A 20,769-nucleotide genomic window follows, 5' to 3' on the forward strand; every position below is an offset into this window, starting at 1 on the left:
CTCCAAAGATTTCAGCAAATAATTTAGATGAAAATTACAATGCAGAACTGAGAGCGTGGTTTGCCAAATTACATACTGAATCAAAGTTCTGTTTGCTTGTTAGGTGATTGTAAAGAACTTATTACAGTATTTGAGGAAGAACTGGACAATGCACTCAGTGGCTTGACCAATACGACTCAACTAATACCATCAGAATAGAATAAGGCCTAAACTTTCATTCCCAAACCGGAAACACAGTTGAGATAATTCTTGGTTATGTAAAACTGACTGGGGAGGAAATGTCTACCTATAGCTCTGGGGGGAGGGAGCAATTGTCAGTAGGAACTTTCCCACCTGTCACATCCAGAAACAGTTCAGAGGCAATCACAGGGGCTGCCAATTAGGGAGGAAGATAGTAGGAAAGACTAACTACCATTTCCATAGAATCCCTACAGTGTGGAAACAGGGCCTTCGGCCTAACAAGTCCACACCAACCCTCTGGTGAGCATCCCACCCAAATCCATTCCCCTACCTTATTACTCTACGTTTACACCTAGGGCGGCACGGTGGCACAGTGATTAGCACTGCTGCCTCACAGCACCAGAAACCTGGGTTCAATTCCCGCCTCAGGCGACTGACTGTGTAGAGTTTGCACGTTCTCCCTGTGTCTGCGTGGGTTTCCTCCGGGTGCTCCGGTTTCCTCCCACAGTCCAAAGATGTGCAGGTCAGGTGAATTGGCCATGCTAAATTGACCGTAGTGTTAGGTAAGGGGTAAATGTAGGGGTATGGGTGGGTTGCGCTTTGGCGGGGCGGTGTGGACTTGTTGGGCCGAAGGGCCTGTTTCCACACTGTAAGTAATCTAATCTAATCTAATCTAACACATCCCTGAACACTATGGGCAATTTAGCATGGCCAATTGACTTAACCTGCACATTTTTGGATTGTGGGAGGAAACCGGAGCACCCGAAGGAAACCCACACAAACAAGAGGAGAATGTGCAATTTCCACACAGACAGTTGCCCAAGGCTGGAATCAAACCTGGGTCCCTGGTGTTGTGAGGCAGGAGTGCTAGCCACTGAGCCACCTACCACCCCTACTTGCCTCAATCCAGGTATTATGTCTTCCTCCTACCCGATGCCCCCCACCCAAACCCAGGTGCTTTGTAGCACCTATTCCAATTCAGTGCTAACTCACACCAACCCATGCCCTCCATATACCATTTTTTGCCCTTTCACCCTTCGATTCAACTCATCCAGTACCTACCATGGGTAAACATCTGGAACCATACTGTAACTAAATAAAACAAAGTATCAATTGATTAATTCATTATTTTCAAGGAATGTTGATTCATGAAAAAAAAATCCATATTTTGTCTATTTTTTGGTTTTAACGAGATGTTCTCTGACTGAAAGAAACATATGTACATATGAAACATATGTACATAATGCTGTAGACTTTGGTTTAACAAAAACATGGTAGTTTATTGCAAAATAAATGAATATAAAATAGAATAAAACAAATTATTTACATATAACAGATTTAAATATTTCAATTTTAAAATATTACATGGTAAAGATATAATCCCATTAATCCCAAATGTAGCCCTCTATAGTACTCACATTAGAGAGAATTCCATTCTCCATTACCCCTAAATGGCTTCACTGAACTGTGGCTTCAGCACCCTTCAATCTGACAGCCTTTTACTGAAGTCTTCATTCAACTTATTGCCTAGAGCCTTCACTGCACTCCTTATACTGAAGTAACCCAATTTTTAATAATCCTATAAAATCTTCTCCCTTTTTCAGGAGCAACAGCTTTACACATCCAGCTTCAGCCAAGGACCTTGGAGAACCGCCAAACTGAAATGAAAGAAAACTTTTTCTAAACCGTTCCTAAAGAAGGAATAACAATCTTTGACCTTCTGAACTGGAGGCTAATGCATTACTACTTACTTATTTCTGTATTTTTCTAATTTATTACTGGACATTTTTTTATTTTTCTATTTTTTTTCTTAAAAATTCGTACTTAAGAATCTGTACTTATGTATGCTTGGTACCTAAGATGGCACTATAAGTGGTGACTTTTAAATTTTTCACTGTACTCATGTGAGTACATGTGATAATAAGGCTAATTCAGATTCTCATTCACTAGTAAAATTCTCCCAAAGTAAATGAAAACTTATTCTCCAGTAAGTCTTTCTTTCATTATGTTTTAAAGAAATCACAATGGCTATGGAAACACAAGTTAATCATTGATCCCTATCCAGCACACACAAAACCCAAATGCCACCAGTTCAAATTAAAAAACTACAAACTCAAAATTAAAATATACAGAAGTCACATAACTTACATCACGTTTTGCTGACACAATCACAATGGTTGCACATTTACAATGAGATGTTGGATGCAAATCACTGAAAATTCTGGGCATATGTTAAGAAATTTTACAAATGCACCTTAAGATTTATATGGTGTATTACAACTAAAATGATTATCATTCTCATCCAAAGGCTGAGCTCTATCCTGATACTGATTTCAGAAACTTGAAGACATCCTCTCAGGTAATTAACTCAAGTAATCCATACACCTCAACAGCAAGGTCAAGCTGCCAATTAGACAAGAGCATGTACAGCACCTGATTGAACTAAAATTATAGGTAATAGCTTGACTTGATGAATTGCTGTTAATAGAGCACTCCGCATCATTGCAAGCATTCTCCAGTAATGTCTACCAGTAATGATACCCTGCTCATGAAGAACCAACTCCAATGGATGGGCTATTGCATCTGAAGCACTCGGTCAATTCTCTTCTCTCAGCTCTTCCTTGGCTCATGGACAAAGGGCAGCTAAAGGAAAAGGCTTGAAGATATGTTCAAGGCTATCCTAAAACATGGTGGCATTGATACCACTGACTGGGAAGTGACCTCTTGGTACGGTACCCCCAATCCATCAAGGCACAAGATACTTGGAGGCTCAGCAACTTGACAGCAGTGGAACAATGTCAACAGAGGAGAGACATCTGGCTGTGAATGTCATTTTGTCAACAAAAATCTGGCCCCACTGCATAAAAACTCTTGGATCTAAAAGCGAGCCTTTCTGTCATCTGAGAACACACAGTATCCTCAATTCCGAGGGACTGCCAACAACTATAAAGAAAATGAAGGACACAGGTAGGATATCCCCTTCACACATCAAAACCCATTCCAGTTAGTTAGGTGTGGATGACTTTATCCTTAGAATCTCACATCGAGATTCCTTTCTTAAGATCACCTTCTTAATAGGCACCCATAAATTGCTGTCAATTTTTAAAACTCCAACAGCTAGATTTAGCTGCAAATCCAAATAACGATATGGCATATAAATTTCTATGAGTTATAAATGCTTTTGTAACTTAACTTTGTTTAGTTTCTTCATATGTTTGATGGTATTTAAGATTGACTCATCCATGTGATTCATATCTGAACCCTTTTTGTTGCACCTATTTCTGGTTTCAAATTCAGCAATCAAAATATTCCTCTCAATCCAGAAGCGGACTGATCATTAAGAAGACAAAGACATTTTCTTAATATATTTATTTTTATAGCACTTTGCGTGACATTAGGACAAGCTAAGGTGTTTTACACCTAGTGAAGTGTTTCTTTGAGGTTTCTCTCTTATTTGTCTCTATTATAACAGAATATATAGCAGCCACTCTGTGCATAGCAAGGTCTCATAAACAGCAAATGAGATTTTTGATTTATTATTGTCACCTGTATCTAGGTACAATGAATTGGTTTGTGAAAAGATAATGAATGGATAAGAGATTTAACATCTCATCTGTGTTACGATATGGGGTAAACCCTCCTGCTTAATTTAAACAGTAACACAGAAAAGATTTATCCCGGGCAGTAATCTATAAAAATCCGGGTAGCCAAGAGCTATTTAAAGTAAAAATTAACAATTTTATTTCTTAAAGTATAACAGAGAATAATTAACTAACAAATATTTACAATTCCTTCCTCGAACCTATCTTTTACCTTCCCTTCTATAATACTAGTCTGATAAAACTCCCAATTAAGATTTACAGAAAAGTCAAAATTTTTAAAACCAGCCAGCAGTTGAATCTTCTCTTTATCTTTGTAGGTGGATTGGCTCTCCAGGTCAGTGTTGAGATTTTTCTCTGTGCAAATTCCTTCTGTAGACAGGTACTTCTCAAAGAGTTCTGACGAGCAGTCTACATCTGTTGGTCTAGTGGCAGTTCTCCTCCCAACTGTTCAATTTTCCCTGGTCTTATACCCCAAAGCATTGGATTGTGTCATTGGTTTTTAAGATTGTCAATATACTCAATTCAAACTTGACTGGAGTTTGGTATTTTTCAGAGTATAATTTAAAGTGATTGGCCTAATTCAAATTTGTTTTGTCATTTCCAGGCAACTAGCTGGAGCATATGTTACATTGTGTCTTATTGAGAACACTTGGTGCTGCCACTGCTGCTTTTACTCTCTTAAAGGTATAGTACACCCACATTTTCATAACATCTGAAAGACAGTAACTCCATCAATGCTGCAATCCCTCTCTACAGCTACATGTTCTTACGTGTGTTAGTCTCCACTTTTATTTATCTGCCCAACTACATAATTGGTCTAGATCTCCCTAACATTTCCATGAATAATAGATCATTCTTATCATTATCTCCTCCTTGGACCTGTCATCCATTTTTGTCTCATTTCACCTTTGCAAAGTACCTCGAGACATTATTTCACACTTCAAAAACTAGACAAATACTTGGTGATATTGTTGCTCATGATGATTCTACTTTAGCTGCTTGTATAGCTTTCAGTTACAAATACGTTTATTAATCCTACCAATGGCATATTAATATGTGAATATTGTCTGAATGAAAGTTCCAGATAGACCAATGACTTTATGGAGATACAGCTTTCCCCTTTAATCACAATCCTAATGTCTGCACTTCGAACAGCTTTCAAGCCAGTTGTCAATGTAATAATTTCTGCAAGTTTCACATCATGAGCACTGATGCTAAATACAAGCTCAAGTACATACAAATATAAAACACAATCAGGAGAACAAGCTGAAAGGTACATTGCAGAATAAATTCAGCACTCTCATGATTATAATCTACTATTTCCCTGATATAATCTGCCTCTACATTCATTTTAAACAAGTTTTCTGACCACTGCAAAAAAAATTAAATTCGAAACTTGTTTCTTATCACAACAGTCTAATGATACTATTTTCTCCATTTCAATTTTAATCATTTAAAAAAATATTTTTTTAGCTGCATTTGTCCAGACCAGAGAACCTCAATTCGTGCAATTGATAAAGCATTCAATACTGCCACATCAAATCGATTTTATCATCACTTTTTCTCCTTCCAAAGCTGGCTCAGTCACAGTTTGTGATTTTGTGTGAGTCATCGTTGTGGAAATATAAAACCTATTTCATTGCAGGACACTGGGTGTTCTATATATATGTTCCTATTTATCAAAGGAGAACTGCAAGGCTCCTCACAAATCCAAATTTACTTGAATTTGATCAGAACAAGATGAATGCTAATTTCTACGAGCGTGACAGAAGTGAAAATCATTGAGGCTGCCAATAAAAATGACTTCATCATTATGAAATCATAATTCAGTTTGGCTTCAACAAAATATACCAAGTGTACAGAGGGGAAGCAAAAAAGGCAAAAATATAATGAGAATATTAAGGTGCTGATTGACACATGGGCCTGTGAGAAGACTGTGATTTAATACGATGTTTCTATCAAAGTTCATTTTCATGCCAGCAGTGTGTCTTATGTTGTAAGTCACTTAATAATGAGTTAAATTTAAACAACACTCTGGCTTATTTTGTCAAGTACATTTGTTAAACATGTTGCAAAGGAAGTGTGTTATGTGATGGGTGGATGGGGGGTTCTTATATTCTTGAAGCCCATCGACCTTAGATTTCAAATCATGCTCTAAAAAATAATTGACCAAAGGGAAAGAAATATTGAAAACAAAATTGCATTTATAGTCAAGTACATTTTTACTGTAGTGGTCAGAGAGGTTTACGGGATGAAGAATCGTACCTGGACACCAAACAGAACGGAAAGCGTAATACAGACTGGAGAAATGAAAGCATGAGAAAAGAGGTGATTTTTAAGGATGTTCATGAAGATCGGGCACATCAAGGGAAGGTGAAAAAGCCGAGGGCATTTGAAACTGGAGGTGAGGAGAGACAGAAGCAGTGGTGGTGGTAGAGATATGGATAAGACATAGGTCCACGCTGGAGGACCAGGGGCTGTGAGCAGGCTAGAAGTGATTAAAATGGCCAGAAGGAATGGAGGAAAGAGACACTGAGGAGAACAACTTAAAGTTATTAGATACCCACTGAGACAGAGATTGATCATGAAGTTTGATGAGGACAGAGGTACAAGTATTATTGAGCTAGGACAGGTATAAACCATTCTAAATGTCACTTTATGAATGGTAAAATATGGGACCCTGGCAAAAAGTACATCAGAAAATTCTAGCAATAATTTAAGAAAAACAACAATCAAGATCTCAGTGAGGTAGAGGAGACATTGAGATTGATGTTGTAAATAAGAAGTGATTGAAGCCACAGATCAAATGAAAAGGAAGAAGCTGAGCTCAGTTTTCCTTCAGCCCTATCACATGGACTTGTGCTTTTGTTGATAAACAAGGTACAGTCAGAGGTGGGTATTCTGAGAAGGAAGAAGCCTACAGAATCTTTTGGTAGTAGGGAAGATGTTTTGGGTAGACTAGAGGTTATTAAGGTGGACAAATCCCCAGGACCGTATGGGATCTATCCCAGGTTGCTGAGGGAGGCAAGGGATGAAATAGCTGGGGCCCTGACAGATATCTTTATGGCATTCTTAAACACAAGTGAGTTGCCGGAGGACTGGAGGGTTGCTCATGTTGTCCCCCTGTACAAGATGGGTAGTAGGGATATTCCGGGTAACTACAGACCAGTGAGCCTGATGTCAGTGATGGGAAAGTTGCTGGAGAAGGTACTGAGGGATAAAATCTATTTATATTTAGAAAAGAATAGGCTTATCAGTGATAGGCAACATGGTTTTGTGCGGGGGAGATTGTGCCTTACCAACTTAATAGAGTTCTTTGAGGAACTGACCAAGTTGATAGATGAAGGAAGGGCCAAAGATGTCATATATGTAGACTTTAGTAAGGTGTTTGATAAGGTTCCCCATTGTAAACTAATAGAGAAAGTGAAGTCACATGATGTGCAGGGTGTTCTAGCTAGGTGGATAAAGAACTGGTTGAGTAATAGTTGAAGGGAGTTTCTCGAAATGGAGAAAGGTGATCAGTGGTGTTCCACAGGGATCAGTGCTGGGGCCACTGTTGTTTGTGATATACATAAGTGATCTGGAAGAGGGCACTGTTGGTATGATCAACAAGTTTGCAAATAACACAAAGATTTTGGAGTAGTAGAACGCATAGGGGACTGTCAAAGAATACAGGAGGATATAGTTAGATTGGAGAGTTAGAACATAGAACATAGAACAGTAGAACATAGAACAGTACAGCACAGAACAGACCCTTTAGCCCACGATGTTGTGCCAACGACTGATCCTCATGTATGCACCCTCAAATTTCTGTGACCACATGCATGTCCAGTAGTCTCTTAAATGTCGCCAATGATCTTGCTTCCACAACTGCTGCTGGCAATGCATTCCATGCTCTCACAACTCTCTGTGTAAAGAACCCGCCTCTGACATCCCCTCTGTACTTTCCTCCAACCAGCTTAAAACTATGACCCTTCATGTTAGTCATTTCTGCCCTGGGAAATAGTCTCTGGCTATCGACTCTATCTATGCGTCTCATTATCTTGTATATCTCAATTAGGTCCCCTCTCCTCCTCCTTTTCTCCAATGAAAAAGTCCGAGCTCAGTCAACCTCTCTTCAGAAGAGAAGCCCTCCAGTCCAGGAAGCATCGTGGTAAACCTCCTCTGAACCCTCTCCAAAGCATCCACATCTTTCCTATAATAGGGCGACCAGAACTGGATGCAGTATTCCAAGTGCGGTCTAACCAAAGTGTTATGGAGCTGCAACAAGATCTCACGACTCTTAAACTCAATCCCCCTGTTGGGCGGAGAAGTGGCAAATGGAGTTCAATTCAGGCAAACGTGAGGTGATGCATTTTGGGAAGTCTAATTCTAGAGCGAATTATACAGGAAATGGAAGAGCCTTGGGAAAAGTTGATGAGTTGAGAGAGTTGGGAGTTCAGGTCCATTGTACCCTGAAGGTTGCTGCACAGATGGATAGAGTGGTCAAGGCGGCATATGGCATGCTTGCCTTCATCGGACGCGGTATTGAGTATAAGAGCTGGCAGGTAATGTTAAAATTGTACATGGCGTTGGTTCGACCGCATTTGGAATACTGTGTACAATTCTGGTCGCTACATTACCAAAAGGATGTGGACACTTTGGAGAGGGTGCGGAGAAGGTTTACGAGGATGTTGCCTGGTACGGAAGGTGTTAGCTATGAAGAGAGGTTGAGTAGGTTAGGTTTGTTTTCATTAGAAAAAAGGAGATTGAGCGGGGACCTGATTGAGGTTTACAAAATCATGAAGGGTATAGACAGGGTGGATAGAGGTAAGTTTTTTTCCCCAGGGTGAGGATTCAATAACAAGAGGTCACGCTTTCAAGGTGAGAGGTGAACCGTTTAAGAGGACAAACGTGACAATCCAGAATCCAAAACCAGGTACATAGTTTAAAGAATAAAGGGGTAAACATTTTAGGATTGAGATGAGAAAGTTTGTTTTTACCCACGGAGAGGTGACCCTATGGGATTCACTGCCACAGAAAGTGATTGAAACCAGAACATTATGGGCAGCACGGTGATGCACTGGTTAGCACTGCTGCCTCACAGCACCAAGGACTCGGGTATGATTCCAGTCTCGGGTGACTGTCCGTGTGGAGTTTGCACATTCTCCCTGTGTCTGCGTGGGTTTCCTCCAGTGCTCAGGTTTCCTCCCGTAGTCCAAAGATGTGCAGGTCAGGTGAATTGGCCATGCTAAATTGCCCATAGTGTTCAGGAATGTGTAGGTTAGGTGCATTAGTCAGAGGTAAATATAGATTAACGAGTAATGGGTTTGGGTGGGAGACTCTTCGGAGGGTCGGTATGGACTTGTTGGGTCAAAGGGCCTGTTTCCATACTGTAGGGACTCTAAGATTATGCATTTTCAAGAAGGAGGTAGACATAGCTGTTGTGGTGAAAAATGCCAAGGGAGGGAGGGAGGGTGGGAATAGCATATTTAGCTCAATGATCATACTGAATGGTAGAGCAGGCTTGAGGGGTCAAATGGCCTACATGAATAAGGAGGGTATCAGCTGGCATCAGGAAACTGGATTTAATAAATAAAGCCTGGAATATTCATCAGCTCACCAACATAAGATATGGGATAAATGTTAATGATAGCATGGCAAAACAATAATATCGTGTTCAATGAAAGAATTATTCATGACCCATACATATATCAGACACCAAAGGTAAATCTTGAGTTGTGAAGGATTTGGGTCCTTTTCAAGGAGAACTAAATGACTTGAATTCAATAAAATATTATATGCACTCTGAACATTTTAAACAAAATTGCTGCCAGCAAGGATGGGGGAGGGGAGGGGGGGGGGCAAGGACAAAGGACTTACCTCTCAATGAGAGACAGAGTAATGAAGTGATCCACAATGAAACTGGGCACAATGGAAAAATCTAGCAAGCATAGCAAGGTAGAAAATAGATTTGTGGCAGGAAACAGAGGCAACAGAAGTCTTTATGTCTCACTGTTGCTTGCTAATATTTGTATGAATGGATTTGACTCAATCTCTACCTTATTTTTGTTACAATTTCACTAGGTATTGTACTTCAGAAGTGCACAGATGTATTTTACATGGTTAGAGATTTTTGAGACAAATTACCATGGGGAAAAAATATCCATGATTTGGAAAGAAAACTCAGGGGCGTCGCAAGGGGGACCACAATACTTGCCATACGCTGTGTGCACTGGTTTGTTTGGATATTTAGAAAGATTTTATGATATCTGTGCTGACAAAAGCCATTGATTGATCTATATCTTATTGAAGTATTTATAATAATCCGAGCACTTAAAGTTCGTAGGTCACTACAAGCTCATTGGTAAACTGGTGAATGATGAATGGGTTTAAAGCCTATCTCCGTAAGTATGGATTAATTAGAACTCAAAGACTTGCCCTCGATCCAACATGGCTGGAACATTACTTACTCCCTGCTGTTTTGCTTGCAGTGATTAGCAATGATGTGTGCCCCACAATGGAAACTCAAAATGAACTTTAAACTCAGCCAGCTGCTGTCGCAAATGACCTTATCCTTCAGGAGGTTAAACCTGTCTGTACAATCTCAGACCCAGATGGACGTCCGCTCATTCTTCTTAGCAAGCTGTGTATCTTTAAAAAGCCTAGTTAGAATGATTAGCTGGTATTTATTATTTTTTAAACAAAGCATTCTAAGCGAACAACAAATGACCATTTTTGGTGAACAAAATAAATGACTGTAATTTTTTTGGTGACGTGCCATAGATGGGGAAACAATCTGATCAGTTTTACAGCTTAGTTACTTATAGTTTTAACTGGAATATGTATGACTGACATACTTTTATGTGGAAAGATAATGGAGTGTCAGACTTGTTATAATTAAATATGCACATGCAACACATTACACAGAGAAATTATCCTCAGCACAGACAATAATGCAATAAAAATAAAACTCCAAAAATGCATTATGCATTAACGCAAAGAGGTATTGACATTATGGGTCAGACAACAGTAGAGTAGGGCTTCTGAGTCAGGGGCTTGTCTGTTTTGTCTGCTTTTCTTTTTGTTTCTTCTGTTTTTCTTTCTCTCTCCTTTTGTCTCTCTTCGATTTTACTTTATTTACCTCTTGAAGAGGAGCTTGGTCGTGGCGTTGACATCAGCGGCTATGGGTAGCCCCCAGCAGCACAGATTTGAGTAGGCCCAGCAGCACAGACTAAAGTAGGCCCAACAGCACAGATTCGAGTAGGCCCAGCAGCACAGACTAAAGTAGGCCCAACAGCACAGATTCGAGTAGGCCCAGCAGCACAGACTCGAGTAGGCCCAGCAGCACAGACTTGAGTAGAAAGCAGCACAGACTCGAGTAGGCCCAGCAGCACAGACTTGAGTAGAAAGCAGCACAGACTCGAGTAGGCCCAGCAGCGCCATCTCACGTAAGCCCAGCAGCACAGACTCGCATAAGCCCAGCAGCTCAGACCCGAGTAGGCCCAGCAGCACAGATTCGAGTAGGCCTAGTAGCACAGACTCGCGTACACCCAGCAGCGCAGACTCGAGTAAGCCCAGCAGCACAGACTCGAATAGGCCCAGCAGCGCAGACTCAAATAACCCCAGCAGTGCAGACTTGAGTAGGACCAGTAGCTCAGACTCAAGTAGACTCAGGAGTGTGGACTCAAGTAGGCCCAACAACTTAGACTAGAGTAGGACCAGCAGCTCAGACTCAAGCAAGACCAGCAGCTCAGACTCAAGCAGGACCAGCAGCTCAGATCCAGGTAGGACCAGCAGCTCAGACCCAGGTAGGACCAGCAGCCCAAACTCGAGTAGGCCCAGCAGCGCAGACTCGAGTAGGCCCAGCAGCGCAGACTCGAGTAGGCCCAGCAGCGCAGACTCGAGTAGACCCAGCAGCTCAGACTCGAGTAGGCCCAGCAGCTCAGACTCGAGTAGACCCAGCAGCTCAGACTCGAGTAGGCCCAGCAGCTCAGACTCGAGTAGACCCAGCAGCTCAGACTCGAGTAGACCCAGCAGCTCAGACTCGAGTAGACTCAGTTGCATGGACTCGTGGCAGCAGTGGTGGAAGCAGGTTTGGGTTTTCGGTGGCATCTGCTTCCAGTGCAGAATCGTGGAAGCAGCAGCGGAAGTGAGTTTGGGCCCAGTACAAGTCTTGGTGGCATCAGCAGCGGTGAGGTAGGCCCAAAGCAAACTTGTGGAGGGACGGAGTTGAGTTTGGGCTAGTTCGGTACCAGATGCATTGGTGAGGTCCAGTGAGTGCTCAGTGGTGAGGGTGTCAGTGCAGCTGAGATGGCACCAAGAGTGGCGGTTTTCTGTCCTGTGGCAGGGGCACAGTGAAGGAGACTGATACCCAGCCACCAGTCCCATGATCCATGGCATGCCACTTAACAAGAAGGACTGTAAAGTTGGCCGCTTCCTTTATTTTTTCATTTTCTGCCTTTAAATTCTATGTTTTGGTTTATTTTTCTGTGATATAAGGTGGCGCCGGAGAGTGGAGACACTACACAACACTTTCCACTGTATTTTGTAACATAATACGTGTGACAAGAAATAATTTAACTCAAGTTAGGATGACTCAGAAAATGTTTCATCAGCTCCAGAAATGGTATATGGGCAGCTATGGGGGAGGGTGGGTGCCAAGGTGAGCTGATTAGAAAGCCTGTCTTGATTCTCAGATACTTTGACCAGTTGTTTGAAAAATGGTTAACCCTCTAACCCTCAACCCTCACACCCATTTATGATGGCCCACATATTGTGCATGTTGATTCAATGTCAACTCATATATTCTCATCCACCCTGCACCCGCCACCCCCCCCCCCACCATGGTTCCTTAAGATCATGCCACTGTCTGAGTCACTTACTCAACACTCCTCATGAACAAGCCTCAGGAGAAATATAGAAATGGAACAAAAAATTCTAACATTATAACATAGTTCTCATTATCAATCACCTGATAGAGAAAAAGAGCACCCATTAATGAAATTAATTGAAATATCATGTGACTAATCTTTTAGAAGAACAAACAGACTTTTATTCAGAGCCACCCCAAAGATAGCTAATCCTTTCAAAGCATCTTCATACTGTTAATTAAACTAAGAACTCAGACCCCTGCTGAGAAAATTGTAGCCTTTGAAACTCAGCTCAGCATTCAGGCTGATATAAAAGTAATAGCCCCTGGGTAATGTCAGCAAACATCTTTTGGAAATCTGTATGACTAGATGCTTCTGTTTTTCTTACCTAAGCCTATCAATCAGAGCAGACCAGCAGAGGTGTTTTGTTCTAACTCTCAGCTTCAGACTGTTTTATTGAAACTTATCGAGTGATGCTTTTAAAAAAAATCTGATCATAATAGTTGTACAGACCCTATCCATCTTTCAATTGCATTTCTGTCTGCTGTATCAATTTATGACTCCCATACTGGGGTTAAGGTCCTTACAACAACCAAGAAAGGGATCTGTTTGAATTGAGCACTGTGTTCAAATGGGCCTGCTGAGTTTGGGTTTTGTGTCTGTAGGAATGACAGCCCTCTCTCTTTCTTCTACTGGTAAAGAACAGCTATACTGGAAATAGGGCTGGGATCACCACATGCATTTTCGAACACATGTCAAGGGTAAACAAAAATTGAGAATGTATTTGCTTGCCTCAGCCAACACAAAACAAGTTCTGTAGTTACGAGTCAAGTAATTCAGACACACACTTATCACAACATTTCTGAATTAAACGGCAACCTGGAATTATCAAGATTTGTCACTCAATCAATTACTGAGTAAAAATTTAGTTAATCAATGCAAGCACAACTTCTACTTTAGTTCAAAAGAGCAAATAGTATAAAAATCGAAATCTAGGCTCAGTGGAAAAGTGTGACATTGGCAATAAGCCACATAGAACTACAGCAACAAATGCAGCAAAAATAAAACTATTTTGATTACAAATAATGCCACCCTCTCCTTGAGCATCTGGGGATATGCTCCTCAGAAATCACTTAATTACTACACAATTATGGTGGATACAAAAAGTCTTTGTAGCTTCTCAATTGGTGCACCTTCAGAATTAGAAAGTTAGAAAAAGTGAAAATTCTTTTATTACAGATTCTGGCTGAATATTGGAAGTTCAATCTTCTGATTAATCATTAAACCAGGATTTTCCATGTGGAGCACTTAGATTGTTTCTGAAATGAAGCAGCAGCCTCAGGTAATAAGGATCAGCAATATATCTATTATCTTAGGAAACAGGATCTAACAGTTTCAAAAAGGACAGGTCATGTTGGACATTTCTTTCTCTCCCATTCTGGCATCACCTACCACAAGTTCAATCTCAACAGGTCCCACTGTTACAAGTACAATAACAATTGATATCTTAACTTGTTTGCTTACTTTAAGTAATTGGCCCGATTTCATTTGGAATCAGAAGAACACATTATCAAAGGAACAAATATTGTTGTCCACTCACAGGTAGGTTAATGGAACTCACTATAATTTATGTCAAAATGCTACAGCAATATCAGACAAGAGCAGATGTGTATTCGAGCATAGAAACTGATCGCCTGCTGCTAGAGTTGCATTGTTCACTGTTAGTTTCATTTCTGACTCCTCATTCAGAGACATTGAGTGTTATGAGTTCCTGCACTTTATGAACAAAGTCCACTTGCCATGTAAAGTTAGTTAAAACCAAACAGAACCTACAGCTGCAATTACCAGGAAGATATCCCAGCAATATGCCCTAAAATACATGAGGTGAGCACTTAAGACAAATGTTGTGCAAAGTTGTCAATGGAGCTGACATCCATCCCAAATATGGTCTCAGTTACTGGTTTGATGTGATATTTATGATTCTAGCATTTTTAGAACATAGAACATAGAAGAATACAGCGCAGTACAGGCCCTTTGGCCCTCGATGTTGCGCCGATCCAAGCCCACCTAACCTATACTAACCCACTATCCTCCATATACCTATCGATTGCCCGCTTAAATGCCCATAAAGAGGGAGATTCCACCACTGCTACTGGCAGGGCATTCCATGAACTTACGACTCGCTGAGTGAAGAACCTACCCCTAACTTCAGTCCTATATCTACCCCCCCTTAATTTAAAGCTATGCCCCCTTGTAATACCCGACTCCATACGCGGGAAAAGGTTCACACTGTCAACCCTATCTAACCCCCTAATCATCTTGTACACCTCAATCAAGTCACCCCTAAACCTTCTTTTCTCTAATGAAAACAGCCCCAAGTGTCTCAGTCTTTCCTCATACGATCTTCCTTCCATACCAGGCAACATCCTGGTAAACCTCCTCTGCACCCGTTCCAGTGCCTCCACATCCTTCCTATAGTATGGCGACCAAAACTGCACACAATACTCCAGATGCGGCCGCACCAGAGTCTTATACAACTGCATCATGACCTCAGGACTCCGGAACTTTTTGTAAGTTCTGAGCTCAATTTCACCATTCTTCAAAACAATTAGACTATTTTTTCTACTCCTCTAAAATAGTTCATTAATAACCAGCTCCAAGGTGGCTACAGCGGGAAGGTTACAGGAGGCACTCATAAAATCTTAATGCAATTAGGCAGAATCAACATGCAAAACATTTTGTGAAAGGGAAATCATGTTTGCTTAACGTTCTTTGAGGAAATAGCATGCAACAAAGATAAAGGGATCCAGGTGGATGTGTTATACTTACATTATCAGAAAATTATTATGCAAAAATAATAACTTGTGTTGTCAGGTATAATACATGCGAAAAGTTGGCTTCTCCACCTCCTGACGCTCCCTGACTTGCTGTGTTCTTCCATCCTCCTGCTTGTCTATCCTGTATTCCAGTACCTGCAGCTATTTTTGTCTCAAAATAACATATTAACTTGGTTATTTCGAGGTGAGAGGATTGGTTGACTAGAAAGAAGCTAGAGGTGGGCATAAATGGATTATTTTTCAGTTGGCCGAATATGATAAATGGTCCACCACAGGAAAGCTACATTTTGTTTAAATGGGAAAAGATTGCAAAACTCTGAGGTGTAGAGTGATACGCGTGTCCTGATACATGAATCATATGGGATATAAAACTAGGGACCATTTTTGACAGTGGTCTAAAGCAGTTAGAGTCATAGAGATGCACAGCATAGAAACAGACCCTTCAAACCAACTCATCCATGCTGACCAGATATCCTAACCTAATCTAGTCCCATTTGCCAGCAATTGGCCTATATCCCTCTAAACCCTTCCTATTCATATACCCATCCAGATGCCTTTTAAATGTTGTAATTGTACCAGCCTCCACCACTTCCTCTGGCAGCTCATTCTATACATGCACCACTGTCTGCGTGAAAAAGTTACCCCTTTTAAGTCTTTCCCCTTTCACCTTAAACCTATCCCTCTAGTTCTGGACTCCTCCACACCAGGGAAAAGACCTTGTGTATTTAGCCTATCTATGCCAGTCATGATTTTATAAACCTCTAGAAATTCACCCCTCCGCCTCCGACACTTCAAGAGAATACAGCCCCAGTCTTCAATCTCTTCCTAAAGCTTTTCTGAACCCTTTCAAGTTTCACAACATATTTCCGAGAGGTGGGAGACCAGAATTACACAAAATATTCCAGAAGTGGCCTAACCAACTCCGATACACAATGCGCTGACCAATAAAGGAAAGCATACCAAATGCCTTCCCCTTTATCCTTTCTACCTGTGACTCAACTTTCAAGGAACCATGAACCTGCACTCCAAGGTCTCTTTGTTGAGCAACACTCCCAGAAACTTACTTACCATTAAGTGTCTAAGTCCTGCTCTAGTTTACCTTTCCAAAAATGCAGCACCTCACATTTATCTAAATTAAACTGCCACTCCTCAGCCCATTGGCCCATCTGATCAAGATCCCATTGTAATCTGACATAACCTTCTTTGCTATCGACTGTACCTCTGCAATCTTACTAACTATACCTCCTATGTTAACATCTAAATCATTTACAGAAATGAGAAAAAGCAGTGGACCCAGCACCAATCCTTGTGGCACACCATTGGTCACAAGCCTCCAGTCTGAAAGGCAACCCTCACCACCACCCTTGGTCTTCCACCTTTGAGCCAGTTCTGGATCCAAATGGCTAGTTCTCCCATAATTCCATGAGGTCTAACTTTGCTAACCAGTCTAACATGAGGAACCTTGTCAAACGTCTTACTGAAGTCCATATGTGTCACGTATTCCATTCTGCCCTCATCAATTGTCTCCGTTACTTCTTCAGAGAACTCAATCAAGTTTGTGAGGCATGATTTCCCAATCACAAAGTCATGCTGACTATCCCTAATCAGTCCTTGCCTTTCCAAATGCATGTAACTCCTGCCCCTCAGGATTCCCTCCAACAACTTGCCCACTACCAATGTCAGGCTCACAGGTCTATAGTTCCCTGGCTTTTGCTTACCACCTTTTTAAATAGTGGCACCACGTTAGCCAACCTCCAGTCTTCCGGCACCTCACCTGTGACTATCGATGATACAAATATCTCAGCAAGGCATCCAGCAATACCTTCCCTAGCTTCCCAGAGTTCTAGGCTACACCTGAACAGGTCTCGGGGATTTATCTACTTTTATGCATTTTATGACATCCAGCACCTCCACCTCTGCAATATGGAAATTTTTCAAGATGTCACCATCTATTTCCCTATATTCCATATCTTCCATGTCCTTTTCCAAGGTAAACACTGATGCAAAATACTCGTTTAGTATCTCCCCTATCTCTTGCAGTTCCACACATAGGCTTGCTTGCTGATCTTTGAGGGGCCCTATTCGCTCCCTAGTTTAACCTTTTGTTCCTTAATGTATTTATGAAATCTCTTTGGATTCTCCTTAACCCTACCTGCCAAAGCTATCTCATGCCCCTTTTAGCCCTCCTGATTTCCCTCTTAAGTATACTCCTACTGCCTTTACATTTCTGAGCCCACATCTGAAGTACTGTGTATAGTTTTGCACTCCTTATTTGAAAAAGATTGCAGATACATTAGAAACAGTTCAGAGAAGTTTTACTTGGCAGATGATTGGGATGAGGTGATTGGTGCATTACATGGAAAGTTTGTACAGGCTGGGCCGAAAGCCATTGGAATTTAGAAGCATGAGAGGTGATATTATTAAGGAAGATAAGATCCTGAGGGGACTTAACAGGGTGGTTGCTGCAACAATGTTTCCTCTTGTGGGAAAAACTCGGAGACACAGTTTAAAAATCAAGGATCTCACATTTAAGACAGAGATAAGGAGGGCTTTTCCTCTGAGAGGGTGTGGCCCTTTGGAATTCTTATCTTCAGAGAGTGGTAGTGGCAGACATTGAATATTTTTAAGCAGGTCAATGGTTCTCGGGAGATAAACTAGAATATGGCCACCATCAGATCAGCCATGAAAGTATTAAATGACAGATTTGCCAGAGGTTCCAAAAGGCCTACTCTTGCTGTTAACTTGTTTGTTTGCATATGGTCCAGACTAATACATTGTGGCATGAGGTATTGCTCAGGACGGACTGTCTGTCCTCTTCCACCATTAGAATACACAGCATCCTCCATGTTATTTTTCAGCTAGTTCTTCAGTTGTTCACAATAGACAATAGTCCTCAAATTTGCACTTAGCTATGAAGTCATTATGAATGCACAAATATGATCAATGGTAGATTAGAGAACACTGGATAAAGTTACTTTTACTCGTTAGCTGACAAATTTCTTTTCTTCCAAAATCTGGGGAAAAAGTCTTGTTCTGAGGAGTTGCACTACTGGTTTACTGCTGTAATAGCTATATAAATCCAAATTGCCTTTCTCAGAGGGGATATTATTTCATAATTTCATTACTTGCTTCAAATAGAAAATCCTGCAAAGTAAATCTTACTGGGAGTCGATAACCATGGTTCTTTCTGAAAGACAGAACTTAATGTCCTGCTATATTATACTTTACTGACAGCATCTGGTCAGTGTGAGGCAGCTATTAATAAGACAAATCAGTTACTCAGGAGCATCTGGATAACATAGGATTACAAGTCAGAATGAAATATACCGACATTGTACAGATAATTGGTGGCATATTTCTGCAGTTAGTTTAGGTCACTCTACTTTCAAAAAGCACATATGTACAGTAGAATTCCACAATGTAAGGACACTAGCTTGTGAGGAAAAACTCTGTGGAGCAGAAGGTGACGGGAGATCAGTCTTAGATCAATCAAATCGAAACAAACAAGCAGCCGTGGGTTGTGTAATTTTTAACTTTGTACACCCAGTCCAACGCCAGCATCTCCAAATCAAGCAGCCGTAAGGCTGGCTTCCCCAAATGCAGGATGTTGTCGACTGTGCACACTCATGTTAAGAGACTTATATCTTGGTGGAGCAGACTTAAGTACTAAGCTTTTTCATTTTTGCATTTTTGAAAACTGGGGGATGGAAATGAGAAAGTACTGCTTTAAAATCCAATGCTTCTGTTCTGAAAGCAATAAATTTGATACCAATAGTATTGAACCAATAGTATTACAACTATTTGAAAATGCAATAAGATGTGCAGGTAGGTGAATTGGCAGTGCTAAATTGCCTATAGTGTTCAGGGATGTATAGGTTAGGTGCATGAGTCAGCAGTAAATGCGGGGGAATGGGTCTGGGTGGGACATTCTTCGGAGGGTTGGTGTGGACTTGTTGGGCCGAAGGGCCTGTTTCCACACAGTAGGGATTCTAATTTTAATTCAAAAAAAAATTGAAGTTCAGATTGTAGGCCATCTGGAGCCGAGGGTGTGTATGGAGGCAGCTCCTTATTGGCATCAAGAAGCTGATCGCTAACTGTCACCAGTTGACAGATCAATGACAGAAAATATTTGCTTGTCAACAGCTAAGGGATTAATTCCTAAATGGCTGAGTAGCTTGGAGCTGGAAACAAGTTATAGACACAGAGAGAGAGAGAGAGAGAGAGAGAGAGAGAGAGGAAGAGAAATGTGAAGAACTTTTCCCAACCTAAAATCAGTCAGTTTGTAATTCCATTCGAAACGAATGGAATCCTCCAGAGAAAGATATCTGAACAGCAAGGAGTCTGTTTGCCGAAGAAGGATCATCTCAAAACCAAAATAGAAATTGCTGGTGAAACTCAACAGGTCTGATAGGATCTATGAGAAGAAAGCACAGTTAACATTTCAAGTCCAGTGGCTCTTCATTAGTTACTCAGGAACATCTGTAGAATATAGATGAAATATCCTGACATTGTACAGATGATCGGTGGTGTATTTCTGGAGTGAGCACTTCAGTTCAGGTCATTGTACTCTTAAAAAGCATAGACCTGCAGTCAAAAAGGCTTAGACAACATGAATTCCACAATTTCTGTTGAAAAGTGACCTGCCTCAAAAAATTAACGCTGCTTTCTTCCAACAGATGCTGCCCAATCTGTTCAGTTTTTTCCAGCAATTTCGGTTTTTGTTTCAAATCTCCACCATCTGCAGTTCTTTGTTTCATTTTAAGGATCACCTCAATGTTGGAACCAAGAAATAAAGACAATTGAACTGGCTTTCCAGTTTTTCTACCTCCACCAATAAACTATTTCTATATATGACTGCGTGTGCGGGCGTGCAAATGCGTGAGAAAGAAAGAGAAGGTGGAAAAAGGTGGGTTGATTCCCAAGAGTCAGTACAGATTCCGCAAGGTGAAATCTCAGTCAACTAAATTGCTGGAGTTTTCTAAGGAGGTAACAGAAAGAATAGATTAAGGTAAAGCAGTTGATGTTGTTCACATGGACCTCTCGAACACTTATGATACAGTGCCAGACAACAGACTTGTGAAACAAATTGTCACACTTGGAATGAAAAGTATAGTAGTAACATGGATACAAATTTGTCTTCAGTGACAGGAAACAGAGACTAATGGTCGATGGATAGATATTAATGATATAGATCTTGGTGTGCAGAAGACAATCTCAGTGTGTAGATGATACAAAACCTGGAAGCACTGTAAACTATGAGACGGGCATTGTAGAAAACAAAAAGGACAGACAAGTTGA

General features: G+C 40.9%; 1 protein-coding gene across 1 annotated transcript in view; it reads right to left on the reverse strand.

Annotated features, from left to right (window-relative positions):
- Positions 1-20,769, reverse strand: part of LOC122547273 (phosphatidylinositol 3-kinase regulatory subunit gamma) — a 575,736-nt gene that overhangs the window by 232,047 nt on the left and 322,920 nt on the right. The gene's annotated exons all lie outside the window — the stretch shown is intronic.

Source organism: Chiloscyllium plagiosum, unplaced genomic scaffold, assembly GCF_037043375.1.
Source record: "Chiloscyllium plagiosum isolate Xiang-an unplaced genomic scaffold, Cpla_swu_hap1 HiC_scaffold_9, whole genome shotgun sequence".
Lineage (NCBI taxonomy): Eukaryota > Metazoa > Chordata > Chondrichthyes > Orectolobiformes > Hemiscylliidae > Chiloscyllium > Chiloscyllium plagiosum.